Below are 14553 nucleotides of genomic sequence, written 5' to 3' on the forward strand. Positions count from 1 at the left end.
ATGGAAAATAACGAAGAATATATACGTAATATGACGCATCAATGTCCCTGAGAATTGGCTGGGAGGAACAATCGTCTGCCATCGCCCGCGACTTGTATCCACCCTTGAAGTAGAGCTTCGCAAATTAGAGAAAGATTATCTAACATTTACCAGTTAGAACGTAATCCAAGAGAGAGGCGTAATTAGTATTAGGAACGACGAAGGGGTGTTACATTTTGGTATCAGAGCCGAGGCAAGGAAGAGTTCGACGGGCTCAACCTCACCTAGGATTTTACGGAAAGCTGACGGAAGGCTGTGCGTGGACGGACAGTAGACGACCGGTGTGGGTTAATTGCTGATCACCGTGAGGCGTTGCGCGGTGGCTTGGAAGAAGAATCGATTTCACGATCGATGAAGCTAGTGATCTGCGCCAGGAGAGAGTCAGATGTGACGCAGTGTTGGCAACTGGTTTTTTTTTTGGACTTGAGATAGGGAATGTGTCGCTCAAATTGCAGAAGACCTCGTCTTCTACGCAGATGGCCTTCCATCCTTACCTCTGGACCTCGCAATTCTAGTGACCAAGCGAAGCCTCAGTCGGCGTTCTCGGCCTTTCCTCCACGAGCTCCTTATCCTTTAACAATGTTTGGCTTTTGTTGGAGGAGATCATAACCGCGAAAGTCAGGAGCGCACGAATTCGGATCGCGTGGAGAATCCAGGAAGCATTTTTTTCCTCTTTCGAAAAAAAAAATTCTGAGTTGCAGTTAATTCGTTCTATACAGCAGGGATTGTCGTTTATCTTTTCTGTATTTTAAAAAAAAGGGGGAAATCCATCATTTAAAAAAAAAAAAAAAAAAACCCCAACAAAGGAAGAAAAAAAAAAAAAAAAAAAACCCCTCATCTTCCACTGTGAACCTATGGAAGCAGAAGGACAGAATTCAAGAGTGAATCCTAGTGAGTCTAGAGTACAGTCTACACAACAGATGTCACATCAGGCAGCACCTACTTTGATTGGTAGGATTTTGATATTAGAGGATGCTTTACAGCAGATTATGAACCAGCAACTTCAAGTGAATGCTGGTCAAAATGAGATTAGGGAGATGGTGCAAGCCTTGTCGGCTAGACCGTCTAGGATTGATAAGGGCAAAGCTCCAGCAGAGCCAGAGCCCAGTATACATTCCTTAGAGCGCGCAAGGGTCAAAGTGCCTAATATCGCTAATTATAGACCGGAGAAGTACGTTGGTCGGATGACCGAGCGCAGCTCTGATGTGATCGAGGTTTGGTTACACAAGTGGGAAGAAGCCTTCGCCATTTGTGAGATTAGATCCGATCTAAAGAAAATCCGCGAGGCCACACACCTGTTTATTGAGGCAGCGGACAGATGGTGGATAAAGCAACAGAAGGATCAAGTTGCTCCAACCACCTGGGAAGGGTTTAAAGCTGAGTTCAAGAAACACTTTCTCCCACCTGAATGTTATGCTCTAGCCGAGATAGCATGACCTCGGATAGATCGGTGGGCATTTTCCCTCCACTTGATGAAGAATCCCGAGCTTGGGATGCTTATAGAAATCTTCGTCAGAGGAGCTTGTCAGTGGCAGAGTACACTGACAAATTCAGGGAATGTGTCATGAAGATAACAGACCCTCTCCCTATGTCGGTTCAGTTAAAGGACTATATCTATGGACTGAACGACAAGATCAAAATGGAAGTTCGGGCTAAATATGTGACTACGCTAGATGAATCTATAGCAGTAGCCCTGAACTATGAGGATGCCAGAGGCAGATCTGGTGGATTTGTGCAGGTAGGGACTCAGTATGAGCACCCGAGAAAAGGGGGATTTCAGAGGAAATGGGTTTCAAAGACAAGTGTCTCGCAGCCAAGTGGCCAAACCAAGCAGGTGAAGCCGGTTGAGGGACCAGTAAAAACAAGTACCACCGTTGGGGTGAAAAGGAAAATAACTCCAATGGCAGCTCGGGCTTGGTCAAAGTCCTCGTTGACCCCTGAACAAAAAGAGAAAGCTAGAAAAGAAGGATTGTGCTTCGGCTGCCTTCAGCGACATCAGTGGAAGGATTGTCCACTGAATAAGGACTGTCGCACGGCTAATATGATAATATCTGAATGCGACGTAGAAATGCAGGAGAGTCCCAGTGCGAAACATATGCAGATGCAACTGGCGGGACCTTCTCAGAGGTTAGTACCTTGTTTGTTATGTGTGTCTGTTGCTAAGTTAGTCACGAGTGCACCTGATAACATCCTATCTAAGCCCGCAGCAACGGGGTATACGGCCTTTAATGATACGGAGTTAATTAAAATGAAAGGGCAAGTGGCCAGTCATGATGTCATTGTGTTGTTTGACTCGGCGTCAACTCACAATGTAATTAACTCCAAGCTCGTGAAGAGGCTGAAACTAAAGACAAGTCCATCTGACTATGCGTATACAGTCAGGATGGCTGATGGAAGTTCAACTGAAGTATGGGACCAAAGGGTTACCCAGTTGGAGCTTCGGATTCAGGACTATGCTGAGAAGCTTGATTTTGAAATGACCAAGCTTGCTCATGCAGATATAGCCCTGGGAATGGCGTGGCATTCTAGGAAGAATCCAGCCATTGATTGGAAAAAGCACGTATATCAATTCAAGATGAATGATGTGCTTTATGTCTTACGAGGTGAAAAAGATATACCTCAGGGACCGTTGGTTTCCGTGATGGAAATCAGAAAGGCTCAAGTAGAGTTTTTGTACCTCTGCACAGCATCGGTAGAGTCGGTGAATGATTCTTCGGCTAGCACTGATGTTACGCAAAGTGGTGAGATGGCCAAGCTGGCTAAGCTTATAACAGAGGAGTTCTCTGAGTGTTTTAGGGATGAACTACCTTATGGGTTACCTCCAGAGCGAAAGGTTCAGCATAAGATTGAACTGATCCAGGAGGCAGAACCTGTAAATAGACCTCCCTATAGAATGAGTTTTACTGAAGAAGCGGAGGTGCGTAGGCAACTGGAAGAATACCTCAAGTTGGGGCAGATTCAACCAAGTTTCTCACCTTTTGCTTCGCCAGTGATATTAAAGAGGAAAAAGGATGATACGTTTCGCCTCTGTATAGATTACAGAGCATTGAATAATATCACTGTTAAGCACAGGTATTCGATGGCTCGGATTGATGATTTGCTAGATGCATTACATGGAGCCGTGATTTTCAGCAAGATAGATCTTAAGTGTGGCTACCATCAGATCCGGATTAGAGGCGAGGATGTGCATAAAACCGCTTTTAGAAGCAGGTTTGGTCATTATGAGTTTTTGGTAATGCCCTTCGGACTTACCAATGCTCCAGCGACCTTCGTCATGCTTATGAACGATTTACTACGTCCGTATATCGGAAAGTTCGTAGTACATTTTATTGACGATATATTGATATTCAGTAAAAGTGTTACTGAGCATCGTGAACACTTAAGGATAGTGTTCAGTACTTTGAGGAAAGCCAGTCTTTATGTGAATAAAAAGAAAACTATACTGTGTATGGTTAGGCTTGAGTATTTAGGGTTCATAATTACTCCACAGGGGGTAGAAATGGATCCGAAGAAAGTGGCTGCAATACGGTCAAGAGAAGTAACTGCCAAGGTCCTAGGTGAGGGCGGAATGGCATTGACTAGATAGTTCTGAGTGCTAAGGCCTAGGTGCACCTAAATGTGCAATAATGCCAAGGGGCAAGTGGATTTTAATGTGCCCCAAGAGAGGGGTAAAATGGTGCACCAAGTGGAGAGGCCAAAATGTTGACATTTGGCAAGGAGAACTATCTAGGGAATTGAGGGTCTCAGGGATAAGGATAATGGAAAATAACGAAGAATATATACGTAATATGACGCATCAATGTCCCTGAGAATTGGCTGGGAGGAACAATCGTCTACCATCGCCCGCGACTTGTATCCACGCTTGAAGTAGAGCTTCGCAAATTAGAGAAAGATTATCTAACATTTACCAGTTAGAACGTAATCCAAGAGAGAGGCGTAATTAGTATTAGGAACGACGAAGGGGTGTTACAATCTGTCTATTTGGTCTCCTAATGGTTGCAAGCGTTTCTGAGGAGGGCCCTTACAATAGAATTAAAATTTCACCTCCATGAGCATGCATGGAAGGTGATATTTTGGATGTGAAGCCTGGCATCATTTTTGGGTAGAAAGGCGTTTGGCCTTTGATCTTTGTTTAAGACAGAAGACACCAGCAGTTTTGGAACAGAAATTATCGTTTCTAGTCAATGTTGGATTTATTATAGTCATATGAAGTTCCTAGGAGTACTGTATATTGTATTTGAGTGCACAACTTGGGCAAACCTAGAAACACCGCTTGTCAAACAGATACATTGTAATCGCTAGCTCTCTCTCTACAGATCCTCACGCTCAGAATTTACTGCAGAAATACTCATAAGAGCTCTCTCTCTCTCTCTCTTTCTCTACACACTGCTAGGGCCCAGGACAACATGTCAGGCTGGACCCCCCCGAAGGTATTTTATTTCTTGAAGAGAGAATCTGTTACAAGAGTTCAGCGTATAGCTGTCTGATACAAAATCCAAAACGTGAATGAATCATTACAAGAGCTTCAAGCTCATTTCAAATTGGCAACATGCCACTTGTCTAAAATCTAGACTAAGTCCTATTACATGCCACTAAGGGCCACTCTGGAGTCTTCGAAGCACTTGGTCACGCGAACCGCCTCCTAGATGCTTGTTAGGCTCCCGTAGCGCTTAGGAAAAATAACTCTTCCTAGTACCTGCAACAATTAATTAAAGCTCACCACCATGGCACCCATTAATTGTTAGCGCTTTGCATGCAAATAACACACAATGGACTAATTCTAGTCACGGTGGGCATCCCCACTGAATACATGTGCACACCTAAACAAATATAAAAATATATATTTATTCTCTGGTTGACCGGAGTCAACACTCTTGATCATAATTAAGGAGCTTTGACCAAGGGTCGAGGCGCCTTAATTATAGCCAAGTCTCTCCAACCAAAGTTGGCACATCTTGGTTAGCCGTGGTTAACCCTCTTGGCGCATGCCAAGTCTCGTTGACTGAAGTCAACACTCTCTGACCGTAGTCAGCTCTATGGTTCTCTGGTTAACCGCAGTTAACCCTCTTGGTAATAAACCAAGTCTCCCCGACCGAAGTCAGGTTTACTTGACTAGAGTCAAGTATCTTTGACCGTAGTCAATCTTTTGACCATTAAAAGAACTCTTTGACCATAATTGACACATATAAAACTCTTTAATTATGATCAAATAAAAGGTCAACTGTACTTTGACTTAGGATATTTACATTGTGGTGACATCCCCTCGGCTTCTATTCAGTTGACCTCAACTGAAAAGCTTCCTTGTAAACATCCAAAAGCTGTGGATGATCGGATAACATGTCTTCGTCCATCCACTTGGCATCTAATGCCGTATAATTCTTGAATTTTACAAGATACCTTTAAAACTCCTTGCCCTGAGGGCCTTTGCGTACAGTATGGTACACAATTTGCTCTGGCTGAAGGACCTCCTCCAGCTCATCCACTTCTGGTGGATCCTCTGATACTGGTTCTGTAGGCTCTGGCCCCTGGAATTTCTTTAGAAGACTCACATGGAATGCATTGTGAATCCTCCAATGCTCTGGCAATGCTAACCTGTATGCAACCTCATTTATTCTTTCTGTAACCCTGAAAGGGCCATAGTATCTGGGAGATAACTTTGCATACACTTTCTGTTTGCCTTTAAACTTGCGGAGCCTAGCTTTTCCAAACTTCAAAAGTACCCAATCCCCTTCCTTGAGATCTAACTGTCTCCTATGCTTATCTGCAGCTCTTTTATGTTTCTCTTGAGACCTTTCGATTGCTATCCGGACTTGGCTGTAAGCTGTCTGGAGGTCTCTCACAAACTGATCAGCTGCAAATATTTCATCTTTGGTCCTCAATATAGGTGGCAAAATCACCTTCCCATAAATGACCTCAAAGGGGGCTTTCCCTGTAGAGTTGTGTAGTGCATTATTGTAAGCAAACTCTACCAATGGTAGGTACTTTTCTCAGTCTGAACCTTGGTCACCCACGTAGCATTTCAGCATATCCAATGCTGTAGGATTTGCTACTTCACTTTGACCATTTGTCTAGGGATGGAAAGAAGAAGAAAAATTCAGATTCGTCCCCATGTTATCAAATAAAGCTCTCCAGAATAGACTGGTCATTCTGGGATCTCGATCACTAACAATGGACTTAGGCATACCATGATGCTTAAAGATCTGTACCATGAAAAGCTTAGCCATATGATCTACCTTTATGGTTTTGCGAACCAGAATGAAATGAGCTTGCTTGCTGAATCTATCAATGATAGTCCAAATCCCATCATTCCCGGACTTCAATCTTGGCAAATCAAAAGTAAAGTCCATTGTAATACTTTCCCATGGTGCGTGAGGCATGGGAAGAGGCATAAGTAGGCCAGGTGCCTTCCGTCTATCATACTTCACTTTTTGACACGTAAGGCATTCAGTAACAAACTGATGTATATCTTTCCGCATCCCTGGCCAAAAGAAATACCTCTCTGGTGCTAGAGTGGTTGCTGTAATTCCTTTGTGTCCAGCATAGGGAAGTGCATGGCATTCCTCCAAAATCTTTTTCCTCATCTCCTAGGTGATGCATAGGCAATCATCTTTCATTAGATACCCATCTTTCAGGGAATAGTGACTGGTGGATTGCCCCTCTTGCATTTGCTGTAAAATCTCACCAAAATCTGCATCACTAGCGTATTGCTCCCTCATGCCTTCTAGGTCCTGATGATAAGCAATAGTCACATTATTGACCTGGGGTCTTCGGGACAAGGCATCTGCCACTTTGTTCCGAATTCTTGGGGTATGGACAATCTGAAAATGATACATTGACAGCATGTTTGCCCATTTCATATGCTTCTCGGAAAGCTTGGTCTGAGTCAAAAAGTATCTCAGACTTTGATGATCTGTTTTAACAGTAAAATCTGCACCCAAAAGATAGTGCTTCCATGTATAGATGGCATGAATTACAGCCAATAACTCTTTCTCATAGATTCCCAAATATCTTTCTACATCACGCAATCTTCGGCTCTTGTAGGCTACTACATGTCCATTCTGATGTAATGCAGCCCCAACACACTCTCCACAAGCATTGCAATCAACATCAAAAGGTTGATAAAGATCCGGGACTACAAGAATAGGCTCTATAGTCAACTTCTCCTTGAGTGTATTGAATGCGTTCTTGTGTGATATTCCCTATGTGAAGGCTGCATTTTTCTTAGTAAGGTCATGTAATGGAGCTGCGATATCAGCAAAATGCCTGATAAACCTTCTATAGTAAGAACACAGGCCTAGAAAACTTCGAACTTCATGCACAGTTTTCAGCTCTGGCCATTCCTGAATGGCACGGATCTTTGTTGGATCCATCTGTATCTCATTCTTGGATATTATATGCCCCAGATAATGGATTTCTTCTAGGAAGAATTCACTTTTCTTGCTGTTTGCATAGAGCTGATGGTTTCTCAGCTCTTGAAAAACTATAGCAAGATGTTCCTTGTGCTCTTCTTCGGTCTTTGGAAAGACTAGGATATCATCAAAGAAAGTACCCGTGAAATGCCTGTACTTTCGGAAGATGCGATCCATCATTCTATTGAATGTGGCTGGAGCATTTGTCAACCCAAAAGGCATCACTAAGTATTCATACAACCCGAATGTAGTGCGGAACGCTGTCTTGTGCACATCCTGAGGCTGTATCCTCACTTGGTGATAACCACTCTTTAAGTCTATCCTGCTGAAAACTGAAGCTCCATTTAACTGATCCAGCACATCATCAATGCGCGGAATAGGGAATCTATTCTTGATGGTCATTTTGTTCAGTGCGCGGTAATAGACGCACATACGGAATGAACCATCTTTCTTCTGTACTAGCAGTACAGGGGAACAAAAAGGAGACGAGCTGGGCTGAATCAACCCTTTGGACAGCAAGTCCTGTACCTGAGCCATAATCTCCTCTCTCTGAGTCGTACTGACTCTATAAGGTGGTCTGTTTGGTGGCTCACTACCAGGCATTAACTCTATCTGATGATCTTTTGGTCTCTCTGGGGGTAACTCCCCTGGCAAAGCATCGGAAAAGCAATCTTTACAAGAAACTGAAACTTATCTTTGTCTGCATCATTCATTTCAGCATGCATATCATTCTCTTTTTCTTTTACAAAACCATGTACACGGAAATTACAGACTTTATTGCTTTACCACATGTAACATCAGATACAATGGGGATAGTCTCCCCTTTATTCCTAGCAGCTAAACGTTGGTTTTTCCCCCTATGCACAAACTCCAGCACTCTTTCAGGAAGAGTCAACTTCACTGCCTTGCGATGAAACCAAGGCATTCCCAAGACTGCATCATGATGTTTCAGTGGAGAAATGAAGAAGTCTTCCTAATCCACATAATTCTGTACATGAAGACGGAGCTTCCCTATCAAGGTAGTGACTGGCACAGGATTCCCACAAAACATCTGATCGGCATCTAAAGCCCTGCCCAACTCCTCCGTCTTTATTCCCAGCCTCAGGGCTAGGTCCTCTGATATGAAATTATCAGTAGCCCCTGGATCAAATAAAATTAGCGCTTGCTGGTCTCTGACCTTGCCCCATGATAGCAGCAATTCTCGTTCTTCTGGGTTTGAAACATGACCCAGTATGTCAGGAATTCCTCTTGCCATTGGCTTTTGCGGTCCCCGTGGCTTCTCTGCCTCTTTTCCCTTCGAAGTTGAAGGCTTTTCTGGGCATTGGGCAGCCACATGCCCCTCTTTGCCGCACTTGAAGCATTTCCCATCTCTACGGAATTCAGCTATCTGTTCAGGGGTGAATGGAGATTTGCCTTTATAAGTCTTTGAAAACTGAGTACCCCTCGGCTTCTAAAGCTGAAACCCTTTCTTTTCAACCTTGGGATACTCTTTCTTTTTTGATTTTGAAAAATCAGTTTTCTTTCTTTCGGCACATCCTGCATGCAAGGATAGTACCGTGGATGGATCTTGTAACGGCACAAGACTAGCTACTGAAGCTGAATGCATAAGGTCTTGAATGTTCTTTGCTCCCAAAGCATTTACTACTGCCTGAATTCATGGACTGAGACCTGCTCTATACTTTCTCATTTGGGTTCCTTCGGAGATCTTTTTGAAAGGTGCAACCTGCAAATAAGCATCCCAAAACTTTTGGTTGTACACATCCACTGTATCTCCTGCATCCATATGCAAACTGTCCCAATCTTGAAGAACATGGTCTCTAAACTGTTTAGGCATAAATTGCTGGTAGAAGGCTTTCTTGAAGTCCTTCCACTTCTTTGGGGCTGACCCATCTGTGGTCTGTGCACTCCACCATGCACTAGTTGTCGCTATCAAGTGCAAACTGGCCATTCTTAACTTGGAGGATTCTAAAAACTTTTCTGTACCGAATGCAGCATCAAACTGCCTGATGAACTGCAATGATTTGTTTGTATGACCATACTGTCCATTGTAGGTCATAAACTTGACAGATTTACCTCCCTCTTTGAATTCCTTGGTCTCTCTGGAAGACTTTCTCTTCCTAGACTTCTTGTGTTTCCTTCTTTTCCTTGATGGTTTATCTGATAAAGAAGAAGATACAGAAGTCGAACTCGAGGTAGACGGTGATGGACTAGGAGATCGGTGATGATGCCTCGATCTCTTCCTGCTATGAGACCGTCCCCTATGAGATCACTCTTTCTCTGGCTGTACACGAGAGTGTGCCTCTGGCATTGGCACGTCATATACTGCATTAGGCATAGCTTCTGCTTGAAACAAATGGTGAGCCCTTGGATCCTTTCTGAGATTTTCCATCTCTTGTATACGAGTGCGTACCATCTGCTCAAATTCTTGTTGAGTTTGTTGCACACTTATGTGTCTTGGATGTACATCCCTATCTTGTGAATCCCACTGAATAGGTGATTGAGCCATTTTCTTACAACTTGTCTAAGATCTACAAGTTTCTCACACACACTGTGTATGCAACTGATGCACACTGCCTTTGCTTTTCAAAGAGAAAATTTACCTCAACAAGAGGTGTCTTGTATTCACAATCTATGCCAGTACTAGCTGTCAGCTCAAGGCATAAACTTAAAGCTGTGTGCCTCTTTTCTGGCTATTACAAAAAGCATTCAGAATGCATCTGACTCATCTTTTCCTGAGCACAAAGGCATGCATATTCTTTTTCTGCAAATCTCTGATTTTACTGTGTTTTTGCTGCTTTTCTGACAGTAAATACTCTCTCAGATAGGTGAAGACTGCTGGCAGAAACAGTCTCTTTTTTTTTTTTTTTTTTGGACAGTAACCAGATGGAGTAACTGGCTGGTTACTCTAACCAGACTGACTGGTTCTGGTCTGGTTAGTCTGCAATTAGACTAACTGGACTGGTTACACCAACCAAACTGGTCTGGTTAGGCCAGATTAACTGGACCAAGGTTGAACTAACTAGATACTGGTTCAACTAACTAGAGTTAACTAGCTGTAGTTAACTTAACCAGGGTTTCACTAACCACGGGTCAACCAACCAGGATTAACTGTACCAAGGTTAACTTAACCACTGCCCTGCCAGGCTGGCTGCCACGTGTCTGCTCTCTGCACATGCTTGTGCGATGTCAGCATGCCATGTGTCACTGCCACGTCAGCTGGACCTGCTGGCTGCCATGTCAGCTCGCACTTGTGGTTGCCACGTCATCTGTGTGCCACGTGTAAGCACCACGTCACCTGCCTGCTGCTCATCTGCCACGTGTACTTCTAACTGGTACCTGGCTACGTCAGCGCCTATCCACGTAAGCCTAAGGTTGAACCTTGGCTGGCTCACTGACATCGCGCGTCGCGCTGATGCATTAGTCTCTTCTGGCTTCTGCAACATCTAGTGCCCACTCACAGAGTCGACGATGGAACCTGGAAATCCCGTTAGAAAATCTCCAAAATCACCTTTCGTAGGTCACGTGAAGCTCACACCTTCCGGATTAGCGTTCGTCGTTTGAGCGCTTCAATTCGTTCGTCGGCGCACGTCTGTATCTCCGTCAGGCGTTCTATGCCAAAGCCTGCACTCTTTAATCTTGGATCGTCACTTCCTTGGAAGAAAATGAGACCTTAGGCTCTGATACCAATGTAATTGCTAGCTCTCTCTCTACAGATCCTCATGCTCAGAATTTACTGCAGAAATACTCATAAGAGCTCTCTCTCTCTCTCTCTCTCTACACACTGCTAGGGCCCAGGACAACAAGTCGGGCTAGACCCCCCCGAAGGTATTTAATTTCTTGAAGAGAGAATATGTTACAAGAGTTTAGTGTAGAGCTGTCTGATACAAAATCCAAAACGTGAATGAATCATTACAAGAGCTTCAAGCTCATTTCAAATTGGCAACATGCCACTTGTCTAAAATCTAGACTAAGTCCTATTACATGCCACTAAGGGCCACTCTGGAGTCTTCAAAGCACTTGGTCACGCGAACCGCCTCCTAGATGCTTGTTAGGCTCCTGTAGCGCTTAGGAAAAATAACTCTTCCTAGTACCTGCAACAATTAATTAAAGCCCACCACCATGGCACCCATTAATTGTTAGCGCTTTGCATGCAAATAACACATTGTGGACTAATTCTAGTCACGGTGGGCGTCCCCATTGAATACATGTGCACACCTAAACAAATATAAAAATATATATTTATTCTCTGGTTGACCGTGGCACCCATTAATTGTTAGCGCTTTGCATGCAAATAACACACTGTGGACTAATTCTAGTCACTGTGGGCGTCCCCATTGAATACATGTGCACACCTAAACAAATATAAAAATATATATTTATTCTTTGGTTGACCGGAGTCAACACTCTTAATCATAATCAAGGAGCTTTGACCAAGGGTCGTTGTGCCTTAATTATAGCCAAGTCTCTCCAACCGAAGTTGGCACATCTTGGTTAGCCGTGGTTAACCCTCTTGGCACATGCCAAGTCTCGTTGACCAAAGTCAACACTCTCTGACCGTAGTCAGCTCTGCGGTTCTCTGGTTAAGTGCAGTTAACCCTCTTGGTAATAAACCAAGTCTCCCCAACTGAAGTCAGGTTTACTTTACTAGAGTCAAGTATCTTTGACCGGAGTCAATCCTTTGACCATAATTAACACATATAAAACTCTTTAATTATGATCAAATAAATGGTCAACTGTACTTTGACTTAGGATATTTACATTGTGGTGACATACATAGTACAACAGGGAACGGTGCTTTACTGATGAATAGAGGCAATGGCCTTGAAAACCTAGCTTGAGGGATCAAAGGAAAGGGTCCTATAAAGGGATCACGTGGATTGAGTAACAGGAAGTGATGCCAATAGCCACTTAATAGAAAAAACCCTTCTAAGTATCCTTGCAGTCCTTGTAACAAACAGAGTCCCAAAATCCTCTACTTGAATTTCCACTTTGGGTGGCAGGAATGTGATGAAGTACCTTCGATTCCCATCACCCATGAGCGATTTGGAGACAAAACCAGAGTGGTGAACCACCAAGGAGGAAGCCATGTTCAGGACGGTAGTGTGCACAACAAGTGACCATTCCCTGCCAAAGTTGAACCACATCAGGAGAAAGCCCATTGACTTCCTCATGATGCTGCTCAATCATGAACCATGCAATGCTTTGTGCAGTAATCAATTGGGGCTGGAGATGGCTAAGGTGAAGGGTCCCTACCCCTCCTCTTAGGTTGCTAGCTTGAGTGGGGGGGTAAGCAAATGAAGTAGCCTTTGTAGGACATCGTCAATGGGCTTTGGTACCAGAGTTACGGGAAACGGGGAAATGGAAACGGGAAATGGAAACGGAAACGGAAACGTTTCGGGATTTTTGAGAGGGGAACGGGAAAACGCCACGTCATCAAGGGGGTTTACAAAAGGGGGTTTAGAGTAATGCATACACACATTTAGAGTGCTCTATCTTCATAAAAAGTGCACAATAAGCTATAGCTCTACCTAGTACCATTAATATTGATTGTAACTTTGAACTTTGGAGATTCAAGTTTCATTGTTCAACCAGTTACCAATCACACAATGCAAATTTCAATTACGCAAGGTGGGGTAATTTATAAATCCTATAACAAGTTACAAAATGGAAAAATGATTCATGATTCATGATATTTAAGAAACCAATCATGATTCATAAATGGTAATTCAGCTTTCAAAGCCCAAATGTCATAGTAACAAAAAGAAAGCTGAAACCCAAAAAAGGCTACATCAAGTATGATATCATATATGATCAAATAATAAGCTCATCCTCATCCTGAGACTCAACCTCTGCCTCCTCCTCCTCCTCATCATTCTCCTCTACTAACAAATCATCATCATCAGAGAGAGGCTGAATAGCATCAGAGACCAAGGCTTTAAAGTCAACATGCTCCAGATAACTATTATTAATCAGCAAAAGCCTTCGGCAAGGCAATCTATTAGTGGGAAATTCATGTAAGAAAAGCCTCAACCAAAGAGAAGCATGATCCGAATGTGTTAAAGTATGATCAACCCAAATTTGACAAGTAAAGGCATCACAATGATGTGGATCAACCTGATACCATCTGTCCCAGCGTGCCCGATAAGAAGATTGAGCATTATGCTGAGAGGTATAGCTCGGAAGCATGGGCTGTAATTCTTTCAAGAGATCAACCAGGCGCAACTGAAGCAAAAAATCAGACCATGCCTGTGTTTGAGAAGCCAACATATGAGTGTGGCCTGAGGTGTTGTCACCCGATTGAGAGGCATTATTGAAATCACCACAAATGAAGGCATGTTGTCGCCATGGATAAGTATGCATGGTAGCCTAGATCAAAGCTCTATCACAAGAGGATTGGGGGGCATAAACCGATGCAAATTCAAAAATTTTCCCTTGAACAAGGCATTGAACAATAATCCATCTACCATGGCGATCATTGAGAGCCACAACAGGTTGAAGGTCGTGCTTTACCAAACAACCACACCAGAAAAGGAGTGCTCTCCAGCATAGAAGATATCATAACCTGCAAAATGGCCTATCTAACCAGCATACATATGCTGATTATGCTCTTGCAAAGCAACTATATGAGGCTGCAATTGCCTGATATACATCCAGACTAGTTTCCATTTGTGACCATCACACATTCCTCGTACATTGAGAGTAACACACTTCAGACGATCAAGCATATTTATAGTAATGGGACAGGTATGTACAGCAACTAACAAGCTGTCTACGTCTGCATTTTCACCTCAATGTCCGGGCCTCTGCCCTGGGATGAAGCATCAGTCTGAGGAGAGGACAAAAGTGCAGCAACTTCTTCTTCAGGAAACAAGGTCCGATTTGCAGTCACAGCAGCCCAAGTCAAGCCAACACCAGAGTTTTCAGCAGGTGTTTTCCCATGAGAGGATGCACCACTCCAAGTCCGAGAACGCAAAGGTCACCTGGGGGAGATCACTTTGCGAGGAGTTTGCCATCCATCAGTCAAAAATTTTCCCCCCTTCCCCTGAGGTGGAGAGGACAAAGGCACAGGAAAAGAAGCATTACCATTTGAGACAGCCGGGGCTCT

The 14553-nt window shown here is 43.6% G+C and overlaps 1 protein-coding gene across 2 annotated transcripts in view; it reads left to right on the plus strand.

Moving 5' to 3' along the window:
* Positions 1–14553, plus strand: part of LOC147891230 (coiled-coil protein) — a 192188-nt gene that overhangs the window by 35721 nt on the left and 141914 nt on the right. The gene's annotated exons all lie outside the window — the stretch shown is intronic.

The sequence above is a fragment of the Dipteris shenzhenensis genome, chromosome 18 (genome assembly GCF_047967505.1).
Source record: "Dipteris shenzhenensis isolate YYH24624 ecotype China chromosome 18, Dip_SZ_1.0, whole genome shotgun sequence".
Classification (NCBI taxonomy): domain Eukaryota; kingdom Viridiplantae; phylum Streptophyta; class Polypodiopsida; order Gleicheniales; family Dipteridaceae; genus Dipteris; species Dipteris shenzhenensis.